Source organism: Mastigoproctus giganteus, chromosome 3 (assembly GCF_048544385.1).
Source record: "Mastigoproctus giganteus isolate SK-2022 chromosome 3, ASM4854438v1, whole genome shotgun sequence".
Lineage (NCBI taxonomy): Eukaryota > Metazoa > Arthropoda > Arachnida > Uropygi > Thelyphonidae > Mastigoproctus > Mastigoproctus giganteus.
In genome coordinates, this window is record NC_143577.1 from 212,260,308 (window position 1) to 212,278,523 (window position 18,216).

The 18,216-nt window shown below is 38.5% G+C and overlaps 1 protein-coding gene across 3 annotated transcripts in view; it reads left to right on the forward strand.

Moving 5' to 3' along the window:
* Nucleotides 1-18,216, forward strand: part of LOC150088662 (serine/threonine-protein phosphatase 2A 56 kDa regulatory subunit epsilon isoform-like) — a 258,149-nt gene that overhangs the window by 3,457 nt on the left and 236,476 nt on the right. The window lies entirely within an intron of this gene.

Below are 18,216 nucleotides of genomic sequence, written 5' to 3' on the forward strand. Positions count from 1 at the left end.
GTTCCAGTCTATATTTGGGAAGTTAAAATCCCCCATTATAAGACAATCTGATTTACTGGCTTGCTCTGTGTCTCTGTCCAGTTGTTCATTGTACTCATCAGAGTCATTAGGCCTATAACACACTCCTACTCAACTTGGTTTTCCCAGTGCTTATGCCACATCAAACTGACTCAACACTGCATTGTCCATCCATGTCAACAGGATTCACTTCTTTAGATTTTGTTTCTTAACTAACAGCATCACCCCTCATCCCCTTCTGTCCTGTCTATCCTTTCTGTACCCATTGTACTCCCCAAATTCCAATTCTGTATTTGTATCTCATCCCTGCAAAAACAATCTCTTGTTAACAAGCACAGACCATGCTGAAAAAAAATTCTGCCCCATGAGTCTTGCACAGTCTCTCCAGGGCCGAATTGATTGACAAGGCTCTCATCATATACTCCCTCCTATTGTGTCTGGGCAGAATTGCAGACACTTTAACTCTAACTTACGACTTTTTTTTTACCTCAAATTCATCAAATTTATTTACTATACTCCTAGCAATGGTGTACATGCAAGTATACATGCACCTCTTCTTACTCTTAGTTACCCTAACACAACCCATGTGTTTACTTGTTCCATGACGACTTCCAGCTGCCATTGAAATCCCCAGAGCCTCACTTACCAGGCTGCTGTTCATTCCAATAGGAGCAATGCAAGAATCGCTTTCACCTCTGCCTGCAGCTACTGTTAATCTATTAGTCTTTGAATCTCCCCAAGATATAGCAGTTTTCTGACCCACCTAACACTGCCTCGATAGCATCAGCAAATATCCTTGTGCCCTTACTATTTAAGTGTATCCCATCCCTGTAGAAACAATCTCTCCTGTTAACAAGCACAGACCACGCTGAAAAAAATTCTACCCCACGAGCCTTGCACTATCTCTCCAGGGCTGAATTGATTGACAAGGCTCTCACATATACTCCCTCCTATCATCTCTGGGCAGAATTGCAGACACTTTCAAATTTAACCCTAACTTGCGACTTTTTTTCAACATTGATCTGTACTTGTTAAGTAAGTCTGCAGATCTCCTCTTAATGTCATTAGTGCCAACGTATACAACAGTATCAACCTTTGTGCCCTTTAAGGATATCTTCTCTACAGATTCATCAACTTTTGTCTCTGGCAGACATACCCTGGTTCTATTCCACCTATCCTTTTTTGCACAATATATTTCTCATCTCCCTAACAGTAGAGTCACCGACAATAACTATTCCTGTGGGAAGGTTGCTGCTGTGTTGCCTGATACACATGTGTGTAAGCTCTGGCATTGAGTTGGGGAGCTGAGAATTTGATGGGCCCCCCATTTCAATTCCTTCGAGGGCATCTACCCTATTCTTCAAACTCTCATAGACTCCCATCAGAATGCTGAATTGGCACCTGATTTCTTGATACTCTTTGCACCTAGCACACACAAAGTCATCCTCCTCAGCTAGATCATGGCCTGTTCTGTTCCAGGTAGTCCGCAAACATTTCACAGGTTGCACATTTTTTTAGGCTGTGATGCATTGGAGAATCACCCCTTTGGTTCTCTCCCGAGTCACATTCTGTGCTACTGGTTATGTCACGATATTCCAGCCAAAACACCAGTACGAGTAGTAACTTACAAAGTCACTAGTTAAATTTAAAAAAATACACTAACGAATGCTACTAAGCCTATTTAATCTATTTGTAAAATACAAATTAATACGTTAACTAATCTAAAATACAAAAGATAATGCCCAAAAAGTGATTAAAATCTTCAAAATACTTATTTGTTACAGATTAAATCCTAGTATTCTTCTGTACTATTGGTTACGCTACAGTATTCTCGCCAAAAACACCAATACAATAGCAGTACGAGTTGCGAGTTTCAACTAAAAAAATCACTAGCCAAATTCTCAGATTATTAAAAGTCAAGATATCAGCACTGATGGAGTCCATACTCACACATTTATTATATGGAAAGTTTCAAGATAATGAAGAATTATCAGTTAATTGCTTTCTTTATCCACAAATTTGGCAACAGTTAAAGTAAGCACAGTAGGACGATAATTGAAAAGCAGACATTTGTCTCCTTTCTTAGAATTAGCTGCATATGATCAAATTTCCATACAGAAGGAAAAACATCCATGGAATAACAGTGCAAAAAAAAAAGAAAAAAAAAAGTGGTACAAAACATGAATTAAAACTGCTGCACACATTTTAAGATCAAGATTGTTCAGAATTTTTCTTTAACCAAGACTGTTCTTCTAATTTCTTTCTCACAAAAAAAATAAACATTACTTTGGCCATTTTCAGATGTGAAAACAGTATTTTTTTTTCTTAATTTCCGTAGTATGATCTTTGTAAAGACAGTGTGCTATCACTTGATGTTGTATTAATCTCAATAAACAGTGGCGCATTATAGTCTTAGTAGCTAATGCGCCAATAAAATCAAAACCAACCAACCAATAAACAGTAAATGTACTTGCCCATCTGCTTAATTAGAACAGATAAGCCATACCTTTGGCTTCATAGGCTTTTATAATTGTCATTATCAAATTAATTGATCTCATTAATAAAATTAAATTTAAATCAAAGATTTCATTGAAATGCATAATCAATAATAAATAAATTTGATTAAAGAATTCTATTATTGCATTAAAGATATAAAGCTGCAGTGAATTCAATAAAGCCCTTGTTTTAAAGCAGGCATAAACAGTTTTGCTCCACTGGATCCCATCGGTGTGAGCTTTTGGTAGTATGCAAAAAATAAGTGGCTCTTGCAGACATTCTCTCAAATATACCAAACTGTGCTTGCTACCTGGAAGTCTAAAATGCTGATGGAACTGATATTTGGGTGATGCTCAAATCAAGTGGAACCAATTTTAGCAAAGTCCAGTCGGTCTGTGACAGCCAGATCCTCTGCTTGCACCTTCACAATGGTAGGACTGTTAGTAACCCTTGGGTATAACCCCTATGTTCAAGTCCTGAAATATGGAACCTAGTACACTGTGACCACCCCAGGTGCATACCAACGTAAGCAGGGTTTGAGGATGAATGCCATGTGTTTGCCCACACCACATGGAGGAATGCTTCTCCTCTGTGTTACCAGGCAATACTAGGTGGTAGAGGACTCTCATCAACTGGTGCATTACCACCACTTTGCTTATTGGAGGACTGGCAATCCCCAACTTCTTCCCTCATGCAGTATGATTGCTGTCTTTTGAGGTTATGAAGGACATCATGGTATGATCCAATCTTCCTTATTTTTTTATGGTACGGCTCTAAAATGGTGTTTGCAGGCCGGCTGCTAGATAGTTTACCAGACTGAACCTGTTGGTAACTCTCCAGGAGACTTTCAAATCACCTGATGTAAAATCTTGTTGCCTCTACTCTGCCAGGTAGTGATGGAGGGAGTCTGAGTACCATATATACAGGGGGAATTGTGGTTGAAGTAACCGATAATTGGGATTCTGTCAGAAAAGGTACATGGGATTTGGCAGACTATAAGGGGAAATGGACATCATTGAGATTGGATCTGAGAGTAAGTGTTTGGGAGGTTTAGATCTTGTTTCAGATAAGATTGTTCCATTAGTTGTCCTAATTATTTGCTGTATGATTCCTTTTGCTTCAAAGGTGGTACTTGTTCATGTGTCCATTCTGACATTCCGCATTAGAGACAGTAATTTTGAATCTCCTTGAAAAGAGGAAATTCCAAATTACTATGGCTTCTCTGGCTTAAAATCTCTCTATCATGTTTTGTCAAATTCATCGGTTGCCTCTATTGTTCTCCTAACTCCACTAACACGTAGAACTCTTTGACTTTCTCTCGTTGAAACTTGAATTTCTGCAGTACAATTTTCCTTGGTGATTTTAATGTTCACAATTCCAGCTGGCTTCCGTTTTCTTGTCACAAGGACTCAGCTGATCGAGATGCTGAGGCTTTTGCAATTACTAATGACCTCACACAGATTGTTCATTTACCTACCAGAATACCAGACAATCCTAACAAGGCAACTAACATGCTTGATCTTTTTTCACTAAACCCTTCTAAGTATGTGGTCGAGGTAAGCGGTTCTCTAGGCACCTCAGATCACAACTTGGTGATGATCTTTTCTCCAATTGAGCCTTTCTGTCGTGGCCATACTGAACCTTGTGTTGTTCGGCATTACAAATATGCAAAATGGGATGATCTGCGAGATTTCTGTTCTTCTTTTTCTTGATCGGATTACTGTTTCCAATCTGCTGATGTCAACTTTTGCTCAGATTGTGGCAGTGAAATTATTCTTGTAGGGATGGAATCTGTTATTCCACACTCCACCTTAAAAACATGTCCTTTATCTAAACCTTGGTTTTCCAATAAATGTGCTAAGGCTGTTCAAGAAAAGAATGTTGCATATCATAATTGGCTTGTTTCCAAATCTCTAGGTTCATTTTCTGCCTACACCAAAGCTCTCAACAATTGTAAAGTAGTTATTAATCAGTCCAAACTAGATTTTGAACAGGCTAAGAGTAGAAAATTTGCTTCTCATTCAAATGGTAGTCGAGAATTCTGGTCTGTTGCCAAAGCTGTTGGCCATAACTTTTGCCTATTTCTGTTCTTTTTTTTTTTTTTTTTTTTTATGAAAACCCAAACACGAAAGGTGTCAAAACCTATAGTACTTAGTACCATGCATGGGTTGAAGGAGAAGTATGGGGGATTGGGGGGGATGCCAGAAACTTTGCTACTTCACCACTTCAAGCATACAATAAGCAAAATGGTGGTATTGCACCAGTTGATGAGAGCCATCTACCACCTTGGTCAAAACCAGATGGTTCTATTGCCACTTCAGCCACAGATAAAGCTGACCTGCTAGCATCCAATTTTTCTTCCAACTCATGCATTGATGATCTTTGTAACCCACCTTCCACCATTCACAGTACACTGCATTCAATGCCTCCTCTGGACTTCTGTCAAAAGGATGTCAGAAGGATTTTGAACAGTCCCAATGCTAAGAAAGCTCCAGGTCCTTATGGTATTTCTCTATTAGTTCTTCGACATTTCAAAGGCTTTTGATATTGTTTGGCATAAAGGTCTTCTAAATAAGCTTCCATCTTATAGTTTTCCAACTGTTTTTTGTAATTGGGTATCCAGTTTTCTCTCTGACATCTCACTGCCGGTGATGGTAGATGGCTCTCTGTCTTAACTTCCCCACTAATGCTAGTAGTCCTCAAGGTTGTGGTGGGCTTTATGTATTTAAATGCTGATTTCGAATGCACAGTCTGTTTTCTTAGCACCCAGAGTTCACAAGGTATATCATATTTTAGTTTTCATGTACTTGATTTTTTGTCTGCTTGTTCATATTAGTTAGACTGCTTATTGAAAGGTTCTGGAGTTGGGAGTTTTCTAGACTTGCTGCAGTAGACAGTGTCTTGATTTGTAGTCTAAATCTATCCCCTGCTCACTGCATGTCAGACAGATATACAAAACAGATCTCTTAGTCAGGTCAATCAGTTGAAGTTGTGTGTGTGTGTCTGAGTTAATGTTGTTACGTATTAGTAAACTTGTGCTTTTTTTTATAGTTTTTGGTGTCAATTGTCATTGATTGTGCTTTTAAAATGTCATGTCAGTGCATTAATTTATCAGATAGCTTTCTCTACATGTGCAGTAATTACACAATTAAGGTTTACAGTTTATTATGCTCCTATTAAAGAAAGCATGTGAACTATATTTTAGCTACAAATTAGGTAATCAGAAATGGGCTTCTCATATATGCTGAACTAAATGTAAAGTATCATTGGCATTTGCTGTTCCCATAGTGTGGAGGTAGCCAACCAATCATATCAACAACTGCTAATTTTGCCTATTTTACTCAAATTGAAAGATAGAAAGGAAAATATGGGAGTATCTGAATGTAACATTGGCCATTAGACCAGCTAGTCACAGTGTCAAACTAAATATTCTTTCCTCATAGACTTGGTCATTAAAGAGGAAAACACAGATGACCATTGAAACAGCCTGTAAGAACTCTGATCAGAATCTGAATGCCCATACTCAAACAGGGCTCACATCTGGTGAATATGGGCTTGGTGTATAGGATCCTGAGATGGATGATATCATCATTCTTCTCTTTCTTGGTGATTCCCTTCTGCTTCTGACTCTTGTTCTTTCTCCCCCCCCCTCCCCCACATGCACACCTCAAGGTAACTCAGAATTTTTTTTTTTGGCTGGTGCAGCAAAAGCCTCTGGCTTCCTTGTACTATATGGCTAATAATAATAATAAAACCACATCTTGTAACTCAAAGTGAATTAAACAGTCTTTTGTGTGGCTTAAATCTTGCTAATACAGTACAATTATTAAACAGGCAGAGCTTTTGGGATTTGGGTTGAAGGAAGAACAGAATTTTCTGTAAAAAGATACAACTATCTCTGTATTTCATAAATTACAAAAAAGAACTTTCTTTATATTTTGTTATGGAAAGTTCACTGTGATACTGTAATGATATTGATAGTTTCATCAACTCTTTGAAGTCTAAAAGCTGTGCTACTTTACGGTAGAGACACGCTGTCCTGCTTTGGTCATGCCATTCACATGAAACTTTTCTTAAGAAAAATATAATATAATAAATATAAGTGGCACATCTTCTTTAGAACTCAGCATTATCAGAATCCTTTTAGGCTTGCAGTCTGGCAATACAAAATATTGTTTCATTGTTCTCTGATGAACTGTTTCAGCTCCAGACCTATTTGTATAGGTTATCTTAAATTATGCTTATCCTGTATAACTGTTGAAAATTAGATTTGTTTTTTTTTAATTTTTTTAAATTGTTGTTGCTTTTTTCTGGTGACCCTGTAATGAAATGCAACTTTTTTAAAATAATGTAATGAAAACATAAAAGCTTTCCCTTTTTATCATAACATAGTGAACTTTACAGATAGAAACTACTTAAATAATGCACACGTGAAGTGCAAAGTACAACTGGCTTAAAATTGGGCGTAGCACATGCTTCTTGATTAGACCGGGGTTCGAGCCTGTCACCACCAAATACGGAGGATACGGAAAGGTTAGGGAATGACCACCGCATGTCCCGGAGCAATATGGCCTTAGTTGCTAATGCTCTTAAAATACAAACAATAAACAGCTTAAAATTGGAATGGCTTAGAACAGGGGTCGGCAACCTGTGGCTCTTTGAGCATGTAACTGTGGCTCTTTAACTTTTAGCCCACATGAAGCAAAGTTTGAAATGGAGTTAGAGGACTTAAAAATCAAGAACATGTGGAGTTGCAAGACTAAAATGCCTTAAAACTGAAATTGAGGATTTGGAGAGGCAAAAGGCTGCTCTTGTAATTCTATATAAATGGATGCTGATAGGTGAGTTGAAAAAGCAAGACCAAATTGTGTTTGATGCGTGGTGTAGCTTACCGGATACGTATATAAATTTGAAAGTATTTGCGTTTGGACTTTTCTCAGTTTTTGGTTCGATGAATTTCTGTGGGCAAATATTTTTGAACATGAACTATATTAAAAATAAATCAAGAAACCGTCTGAACAATGCGAGTCTCTCAGCAGCTTAAAGATGAAAATTACGGCATACTTCCGTAATGTTGAGAGACTCGCTCAAAAAATTCAGCAGCAAAAGTCACATTAATTAGAAATATTATTAATAAATGATATTTCAGAATATATATTTTTTTTAATAAAACACCTTCCAACTTTATTCCATTTCTTAAACTCCCCCCCTTCTCCTAGCTTGAGCTGAAGTGCAGCTCTTTGGATTCTCTTTTTTTTTTTTTTTTAATTTGATCAAAAATGGCTTTTCACTCAAAAAGTTGCTGTCCCTTGGCTTAGAAGGTGTGGTTGGTAAACTTTGCAACTAAATGTGTTGGGGGAATCCGATTTGAGATATATCGTTTACTTATGGGAATCTAAAATGAAATAGGGAGGTACCATCTCACAGCAGTGGACACAGAAATACTCTTAGGGAGTAACAGAAGGCTGGATCTCATGAAGTTTTGTTTTAGGCAGTGTGTTTTAGATAATTGGAATAAATTACTTTCCAAAATAACTGAGGTAGAGAATGGTATTATTCAAAGGGGAACTGGCTGGACACTTTATGGCACTGGGATCAAATATGATTGGTAAATATGTATATCTTTCCTTTATCTTAGTCACTGTAATTTCCTTGGATACAATCTGATACCAAAACTATTCAAAGGCTCGCTCTCTCTCTCTCTCTCACACACACACACACACACACACATTCAAAAGATGGTTCAAAATAGTGCAACAATTGAATATACTTAAGTTTTTTTTTTTTTTTTTTTTTTAGTTGATGAAATTATTGCACACTCTGCCCTCCTCAGACTGGCAGTTTTCCAAAACACTTAATACTTCCAATGACTTCAGCAGATATCCTGCATTTCTTCTATTCAGGTATTCATCATCTCCCTTCTGTTAATAAGTGCTGGATATGCTGAGAACTTGCACAATCTTTTCAGGATAGAATTAACTGACTAGGTTTATACCATAAAATCTTAGTGCATAGCTTATTTTCTCAACTTCACAAATATGACTATAACCTCATTGCTGATGTTTAATGTTATTAGTACCAGCTGAAAGTGATAAAGCCCAAGAAACCTATAGGGAAAAAGAAATCCAAAGAAGAAAAAATTAGTCAAGAAACACTTGTCATGATGAACCGAAGACGACAAATGAAGAGCAAGAAAAACAGTGACAGGGAGAAAATTGAGTATACTGAGTTATGCAAAGCCATTAGAAAGAGACTCAGAGAGGACATAAGAAGATTTAACACAAGAAAAGAAGAACAAGCATTAAGGGAAAACAAAGGATTTAAATCAGCAGCCATGAGCAGTAATACAGAAATACAAATGATACTGAAACTGAAGAATAGCAATGGTGTACTTATAAACAGCAGAGAAGGCATAATTCAAATAGCAGAAGACTACTATAGAGAATTATACAAGGAGCGAGAGAATGATGCCAGCAGTGGGGAAGATGGATTGCAAAGTAGCAACACATACGACATACCCGATATTCTTCCCGATGAGGTAGAACATGCATTGAAGAAAATGAAGAATCAGAAATGGGGGAAGATGAAGTTACTGTAGAGTTGTTAAAATTGGGAGGAAGAGATATAACACAAAAACTGGCAAGGCTCTTCACAAAGTGCATTAGAAAAGGTGTGATGCCTAAGCAGTGGAATAATGCAATCATAGTTCTGCTGCATAAGAATGGAGATAAATCAGAAATTGGAAATTATAGACCAATTAGCTTGTTATTCCACATCTACAAGTTGTTCACAAGGGTCATTACTAACAGATTAGAAAGAATACTTGATGAGAATCAACCGAAAGAGCAAGCTGACTTTGGGACAGGAATCTCAACTATGGATCACCTTCACGTAATATCACAGCTAATGGAGAAAGCAAATGAATATAAAACACCATTATGCCTGGCATTTGTGGATTATGAAAAGGCATTTGACTCCATACAGCATAAGGCAATGTTTCGGGCACTGGAAAGACAAGGCATAGATATCCCATATATTATGATTTTGAAGAAAATATATGAGAGTGCTACCTCCTTTATTAGACTAGACAAAGACAGTAGGAAATTTAAAATCGAGAAAGGAGTTCGACAAGGAGACACAATATCTCCGAAGCTGTTTACTGCTGCCCTTGAGGAAGCTTTCAGAAGATTAGACTGGTCGCAGAAAGGAGTCAATGTGAATGGAGAATACCTAAACCATTTACGATTTGCAGACGACATTGTGGTCATAAGCCACAATCCCAAAGAATTACAGGAAAATCTTAATCAGTTATGCACAGTTAGTAAGGATTTTGGACTAAAGATGAATATGGCTAAAACAAAAGTAATGATGGACAAGTATGCCACAGAAAGGGAAATAATGATTGAAGGAGCAGTAATTGAAAAGGTGGAGTCATATACTTATCTGGGACAAGTTATTAGCTGTAATAATGATAAATGGCTGGAAGTCAAGAGAAGAATAAATTTTGGATGGATAGCATTCAGGAAATATAGTCACATACTGAAGAGCAATATCCCAGTTTGTCTGAAACGTAAAATAATGAACCAATGCATACTCCCCACCATGACTTATGGAAGTGAAACTTGGGCACTCACCAAAAGAATGGAAGAGAAGCTGAGAACTACACAGCGAAGAATGGAACGAATTATATTGGGAATCAGTCTGTTAGATAAGAAGAGAAACATGTGGATTAGGCAGCAAACTCAAGTAAAAGACATTCTTATCAAAACTAAAGAACTAAAATGGTCTTGGGTAGGACACATAGCTCGAATACATGATGACAGATGGACTAAGAAAATAACAGAATGGTACCCAAGAGGAGCTAGAAGAAAACCTGGAAGACAAAGGCGGAGATGGATAGATGAAATTCATGAGTTTGGGGGTAGTAAATGGATGGCCAGTGCTCAAAACAGAAGGAACTGGAAAGTTGCTGGAGAGGCCTTCATCCTGCAGTGGATTGAAAATGGCTGATGATGATGATGACATTGATAGCATGGTCTTGACAGCTTGACAAGAAACTGAATCTGGAGGTCAGACCAAGGGCAAGAATTTTGGAATAGGACATTGAGAGATTAAATTTCTCATAAAAGAAAATGCTGTCAAAAGTGACATTATCATTACTATTGGTGTCATGTAATATTAGTCTTCATTGACAGTATATTGCTTTTGCTCATTTTGAAGTTTGTGTTCGAATCCTGGTGGAGATTGTAGAAATTCTCAAAGTCCTTTTTATTTGGCGTTTATTCAGTCTCAGGTGGACACAGTTGGGTACACCCCACCCCCACCACACAAGAGTTATTTTGGACTTTTTCAGCCTACACATGCAAATCGGCGTATGTATACGTACCTGTACAAACAGTACACAATGAAATATTGTTGTATATGCTAATGTGCGGTATAAGTAATGAAAGAAAGATTTCAAAAAATTGACATGATGCCTTCTATCCCATCTTCGATGTCATTTATGGAAATGAGAAATAACAGTGGTCCAAGAACTGATTCTTGAGGGACCCCCACTCCTGTCATTATGCCAATCTGAAGAATATCCATTATTAACAATCCTCTGCCTTCTGCCCTGCAGCCATCCATCAAACCATCTTAAAATGTTATAATCCCAACCTGTTCAAGCTCATATAATCTCATGAGGGACTGAGTCAAATGCTTTGCTAAAATCCAAATAAGCTATGTTGAAATTGTTCCCTAAATCCAGCTCATGAGTAACTGTGTCAAAATAGCCTACTAAGTTAGTTAAACATGATTTTCCCTTAACAGAGCCATGTTGTGTGTGTGTCCTTCAGAATGCCACATCTCTCCAAATGTTCCTGGATTGCACTCTTAATCATTGCATCTACAATTTTTCCTACCACTGAAGCCAGACTAACCAGTCTGTAGTTAGCAACTTCACTGTTAGAATTGCTTTTATGTATTGGCAATGCATTGGCATCTCCAATTCAAAGGAATCAATTCCCCCCCCCCCCCCCCCCGAGTCCAAAGATGCACTCTAATTTCGATACATTCCCCCATGCTCCCCATTAAAACTACAGGGTATATGCCAATTCCAGGAGCCTTACTTGCCTTTATGCCCAAAAGTTTTTCTAATAAACAGTCATCTGTAATTATGACATCACTAATTTCATATGGCTCCACCTCATCCTCACAGCCTCTTCTCAGCATGAAGGGTCTTTCTTCAATAAAGTCAGATGTAACGTACCTTTTCGTTTCATCCTCAACTGGGTTATCTAAGACATTCTCACACCCAGTGCACAAGGGTCCGTGCACTAGGTGTAAGGTGTATTTAGTGTCAGACGGCACCAGGGGTTCCCTCCATCTCCGCATAGTTTTCATTGTGGGTGTACTAGTTTGCTGGAAATGCCAGAGATTTGAAAGTGTATGGAGATTGTATATGTGTAGTGTTGTGTACCATTGTTCATATAATCGTTTAGCCGTTGGACCCCTGCCAAGGCCCAATGCTGCCCCACCTTCGCCCTGTGGAGGCATACCAGGAACCCAGTAATTTCAGTTTCACTCTGGCAGGTCCTGCCATCTAATTTCCTCAGATTTCAGTGGCTAGGACCTAAAAATAAAATAATAAATATATTCTTATTGTATGTATATATGTGTGTATACAAATACATATAAATACATATATGCACCCAACATGCATACACATACCAGTGTGTTTTTTCCTTCTCTTCTTTATTCCTTTTTCCCTTTCTTTTCTGTTCATTTCCTTTTTCAGGAGTTGTATCTGTTTTATGCGATTTGTTTATGATACTGTACTGTCAGTCTTGATGTATTGGCAGTTAACACCTTTCTCCTTGTGAAGAGGTCCTGTGCGTACTGGCAAAGCGCTCAGTACTCCTCTTCCATGTCAATGAATTGCTGTTCAAATCCTTTGGGAAGGTAATGGATTTTCGTGATCAGGGTGCATCTGAGATCTTTGTATTGTGGGCAGTCGTAAAGCAGGCGGTTCCAGTTTTCGATCTCCCCAAATGTGCAATTTGGGTCATCGGCGAGGTCGGAGCTGAACAGTTTCTGGTTGAAGGGACCATGTCTTGTGAGTAACGAGGTCAGGTGTAAGCCCACCCGGGAAGAACCAGCCCGGTTGCCTTGGGTATATTTTGTTCAGTTCTGGAAAGAATTTACGAGTGATCTCGCCTTTTGTCGTCTCTGTCCATCTTTGCTGCCACTCCCGAAGGAGGTAGGTCTGTAGTCGGGCTCTTTCCGTGTTTTGACTGCTTGCTGGGTTGATTGTGAAGTCCTGATGATTTGTGGCCACTCCCTTTGAGTGCAGGTAGAGCAGTCCTGCTTTCACAGCTTCTAAATCCAGGGAGAGTGCTCCAGCAAGCACCTGCAGCACAGGTGTGCTTACCGTGCAGCAAGCTCGTGTGGTTGTCAATAGGATGGTCCTATGTGTCATGTCCAGGATTTTCTTGTTGGTCACTAGTGATGTTTGGTGTACCATACAGTGACTGTATCACAACTGTGCTGGGATGAAGGTTGACTTATAATATAGCATTAGGGTTTGTTTTTCCAACCTCCAGCCCTTCCTCATAATCCTAGCCACTAGGGCTGAGTATCTTCTTATTTTCATTCTTATGTATTTTAGGTGGGGTATGAATGATAGGTTACTATCTAAGATAACTCCTGATTTCTTCATTTGTTGGTGAGTTTGATGGTCAGGCCATTTATTTTTATTTGGGGCAGATGCTGTACCTGAAGAGTTCCTTTCAGAAAGATGGATATGGTTTTTGTCGGTGCAATTTTTAGCTGGTTTTTTGTGGCCCAGTATTGTAATTTCTGCATTGCTTGATTACTGAAATTTTCCAGTTGGACTCTGGAATCTGCCCCAATAGTAACAATGAGATCGTCCACAAAGACCTGGGCCTCAGCCAACCCCAGGTCCTGGCACAGGGGTCCAAGACTATGTTCCAAAGGAGAGGCCTGAAGACAGACCCCTGCGGCCAGCCCTATGTACGTCTCTTGTGATTTTTTTGATAATTTGTATTTATTTCCACTCTTCTGCCTGAAAGGTAGTTTTCCATTGCTTTGTATAAGTTGATGGGTACTGCACTTCCTCTCAGTCTGCTCAGGACGCTTGGCCACCAAAGTGAGTTGAATGCCCCCGGCGAAATTGACTGAAATGACTAATAGATATTTTTTACTGCACTCTTTTGCTTTCTTAAGCAGATCTCCAAGGGCATCCACTGTAGAGGATCCTGGTTTAAAGCCAAACTGATTTTTAGCTGCCAGGTCTGCCCTTTCGTAGATGTTCTGTGTCCGCCTGTGGAGCAGCCTCTTGTATAATTTACTGACCACTGAGAGCAGTGTGATGGGGCTGCATTATGCTGGACATTCTGGATTCTTAGTAGGGTTTTTCAGAATTAGCTTGGTTTTCCATGTCGCAGGGAATTTTCCTGTTTCCAAACATCTGTTGTAGAGGGCAAGTAGGATTTGCGGGGGCAATTTCTACTATTTTTTTCAATATCTCCGGTTCGATCATACCATGTCCCGGGAATTTGCGGTTTCTGATCCTGGTAGCAGCCGTGCCGAGTTCCTCGTGGGTGAAGGGGGCTCGAACGCAGGGGTGATATATTTTTCATTTTCTTCCAGATTTTATGTTGTTCTTGCAGAGTTAGGGCCGCGGGTTCCTTGAAAATTGTATTGAGTATATTACCCATCAATTGCTCCCAAGTGGTTGTATAGTCTCCTTGCGGGGTCCTGGTGGTGCTGATCACCTTCTCCCTGGGCAGTTTGTTTGTAGTCACCTTGTAAACTACATCCCAGGGGGTCAATGCTTCCTGTTGTGGACACTAGACGCTCCCAGGAACGCTTCTTGTTTTCCGTGCCATGGGTGTGAGGATGTGATATCTGATTCGTCTTTTTCTTCCTTGTATTCACATACATGAAAAATTCCTTGTTCCCATTCTTTTTTATTTTTTTAGCCAATGCATTCTCATACGCAGTCCTGGCCTTATTTGTTGTACTTTTACAGATCAACTTGTACCTGTTGGACTTCAGTACTTTTTATTGCTCTGTAACTATCCCATGCTATCTTTTTCTGCTCTATTTGACCAGCCAGCTCTGCAGTCATCCATTTTGGCATCCTCCTCTTGCAATATTTTCTTAAAGGTATATATGCATTCATGGCTTCTGTGATTTTTGCTTTAAAAGTATCCCATAATTCAAATGTATTTGCCATCCCTTGGCAATCTGCCCAATTCACAGATGCCATATAGGGCATTAAACTGACCAAGTCCCCTCTTCTGAAGTTAAAACCCATGCCTTTAACTACTGCAGCATCTTTCTTCATCTTCCAACTGACAATTGTATGCAATGGTTCCTCTATTTAAGCCCTGTGATGTCATCAGATTCATTAGTAATGATGGGGTCAAGAATATTCTCGCTCCTAGTACTTTCTCTAATATGCTGGTACAAATAATAATCATCTAAGTTTATTTTTAAAAAAATTTTCCAATGGCAAATTTCCCTCCCTCACTCTTATTCCAATCAATCTGGGGCAGATTAAAGTCGCCTGTAATAAGACATTCGTACTTGCTTGCCCATTCCATCTGCATGTAATGACTCTTGTCATATTCTTCATAAACTTCTGGTCTGTAGATTACTCCCACTCTCATTGTTCCTTTCTTCCCCTAACTCACACCACACAGATTCTGTACTGGCAGACAAACCTTCAGGCTCTTCAAAAGCTCTTTTTGTGCTCAGGCTGCTTGTGATAAGAAGCATGACCCCTTCACCCCATCTATCTTCCCCATCTTTCCTAAATACATTATATTATATTGGAACTCATCATCAATTGCAAGGTGGCACCACATTTCTGATGGCCCTATTATATCAGCATTAGTTGTCCTAACCAGTTCAAATTTAGCCATTTTATTGACAGCACTCCTGGCATTACCGCAGACACAATTGAGACTAAGTAATCTTCTATAGTTTACTACCCTGACACACACACACACACACTTTGAAGTTATTTAGGTTTGTATCCCAAGCTTTATCTTCCCTCTTAGTTAAAACATTGCTACCCTCAGAACATCTTATCAGCATATTAGAAATCTTGTTGTGGGAACAACAAGAATTCATGAGGTGAGTGCAAGCATTACTTTGACCCATATCATCAGATAAATGCAGATCTAAATTACCCTTCTCCCTAACTAGCAGTTTTCCTGAAGTCATAGGGTATCCTCAATGATACTGGCAAAAATCCTTGCACCACCTTTGTTTAAATAAATACCATCTCTACAAGGGGCGCCTCTGTAGCCAGGTGGGAAGGAGCAGCAGTGCGTACTACATGCTTCTTGATTAGACCGGGGTTCGAGCCCGTCACCACCAAATACGGAGGATGCGGAAAGGTCAGCGAATGACCACCGCATATCCCGGAACAATATGGCCTTAGTTGCTAATGCTCCTAAAAAACCAAAATAACAAATCTCTACAAAATAGATTCCTCCTACCTTCAAATGTGGGCCACACTGATAAAATCCTCCCCCTTCCTCCAGAGCCTTGCAAATTCCTACAAGTCTCGAGTCAATCCACAAGGCTTTCAGCATATAATCCCTCCTATCATGTCTGGGCAGAAGTGCAGACACATACACATTCTGATCTAACTCGTGGCATTTTTTCAGCATAGTCCTATATTTATCCAACAGCTGGTCAGGTTGTGTACATTGAATATTGTTAGTCCCGACACGAATAATAATTCTCTCTTTACCTCCCTTAAAATCTGACAATCTGTTAGTAACATCATCAGTTGTTGCTCCTGGCAAACACACTCTGGTTCTGGACCACCCATCTTTTTTACAAAAAATGTTACCCGTTTCCCTGACAATAGTCTCCCAATAAAACTAGATCACCTTCGACCAGAATGGTCTGCGCTTGACTATTCTTTTCTAGGACCCAAATCGCAGGGGTGCATCACTTGGCAGGTAGAAGATACTTGAGTCCCTGACGAGCTCCCAGTTTCATTTGTTTCTAGGGCAAGCACTCGTTTCTTCAGTGACTCAAATTTTTGTAATGCACTGAGTTATAATTTGAGATTGGTACACTCCTTACGTCGGTTGCAAAGAAAATAATTGCCAGATCAGCTAGGTCTGTGTTTGAACTAGACCAGCCTTAGAATACATGCCACTGGTTATATCAGCATTTCCCAATTTTTTTTTAGTCATAGAAAACTTTTTTCATCTCACAGTATATTTATGGAGAACTTATATGTTTACAGAACACAAGTTTAGTGGAAGCCGTAGAACTGTTTGCTAATATATTATATTACATACAATGCACTGTGCATCAGGAGCATCTTTATTTCCAACACATGTAAAGCTGAAATTCAAATAACTGTCATTGTACTTTTGCTTTGGTCTTTTATTAGTTGGTTCCTATTTTTTCACTTCAGATTTTTGGGTAACAAAAGGCTGCAATTGTTCATCCTCACTTTGAAGCGTAACAATATTTGTTTGTTTTCATCGACCACAGTTGTAATACTAGAAGTACTTGGCTTCTCATTTTAAAGTTCTTTTTTCAGCCACAAATCCATGGTTATTTATTTTGATAATAATATTTGGAAATGCTAATAATTTAAAAAATATATTTATACAAGAAAGTGAGTTTAGTTATGCTTACTAGTTTTCCGAACTAGTACAGAACTAATCTCGTAATTGTGAGGACAATCTGCACCACACCACCAACACTATGTAAACATGCAAGATGTCAGTGGAAGGCTGTTTTGTTTCTTCCACCCAAATGATGCATGATATTGGTTTGCTTCCCCCCTCCCTCAACCTGTGTACTCCAGGCTAAATGGCATATTAAATCACTACATTGCTACTTTTTTGTAGATGTCATTACCTCTACACATACTTTTCTATGCAAAGCCCACCAAAATAAAGTGTTCCGTGGTCTATTTGATTATTAGTCAATGCCAGTACAGTATATTAGTAACTGAAAAAAAAAAAAAAAAAAAGTTAAAAATTAGAATGATACAAAACTAGTGTATGCTACAAATATGCAAAATTTATTTATTTCATTTTACTTTTTTAATTATTAATTAAGATTTTTCACAGAACACTTGTTCACATCTCACGGAACACTGGTGTTTCGGGGAACACAGTTTTGGAAACGCTGGGCTATACAAACGACAAAGTTGACTCACACTGAAAATGCCTGCAGGCATTTCCATTTGAGTCCCGATGTCCCTGGACTTTATATTGTAAGTGAATCTTCTTGTAGCAATCATAATTTAAATAAAATATGAACTTTAGAAAGATTAAGAAATTTAAAATAATTACAGAATTTATGTTAAAAAAATTGTAGAAATTATAACTGTTGACAGAACTTAAATCATTAAAGAAGTTAAATTTAAGCTACTGAACAAAATTTACAAAATTGCCAGCCAAAATATCGATAGCAAAGGCTATCCTAATTTTAAGCTGTAGCTTTCGATCAAGGATCAGTAAAATTTCTATTCTTCTTTTTCTTTGTTGGATTACCATTTTAAATTTTCTGATGTCAGTTGTTTGCTCAGTGAAATTATTCTTGTTGGGATGAAATACTTTATTCCACATCCACCTTAAAATCTCACCCTTTATTCTTGGTTCCCATAACTGTGCTAAGGCTGTTAAAAATAATAATGTTGCATATTGCAAT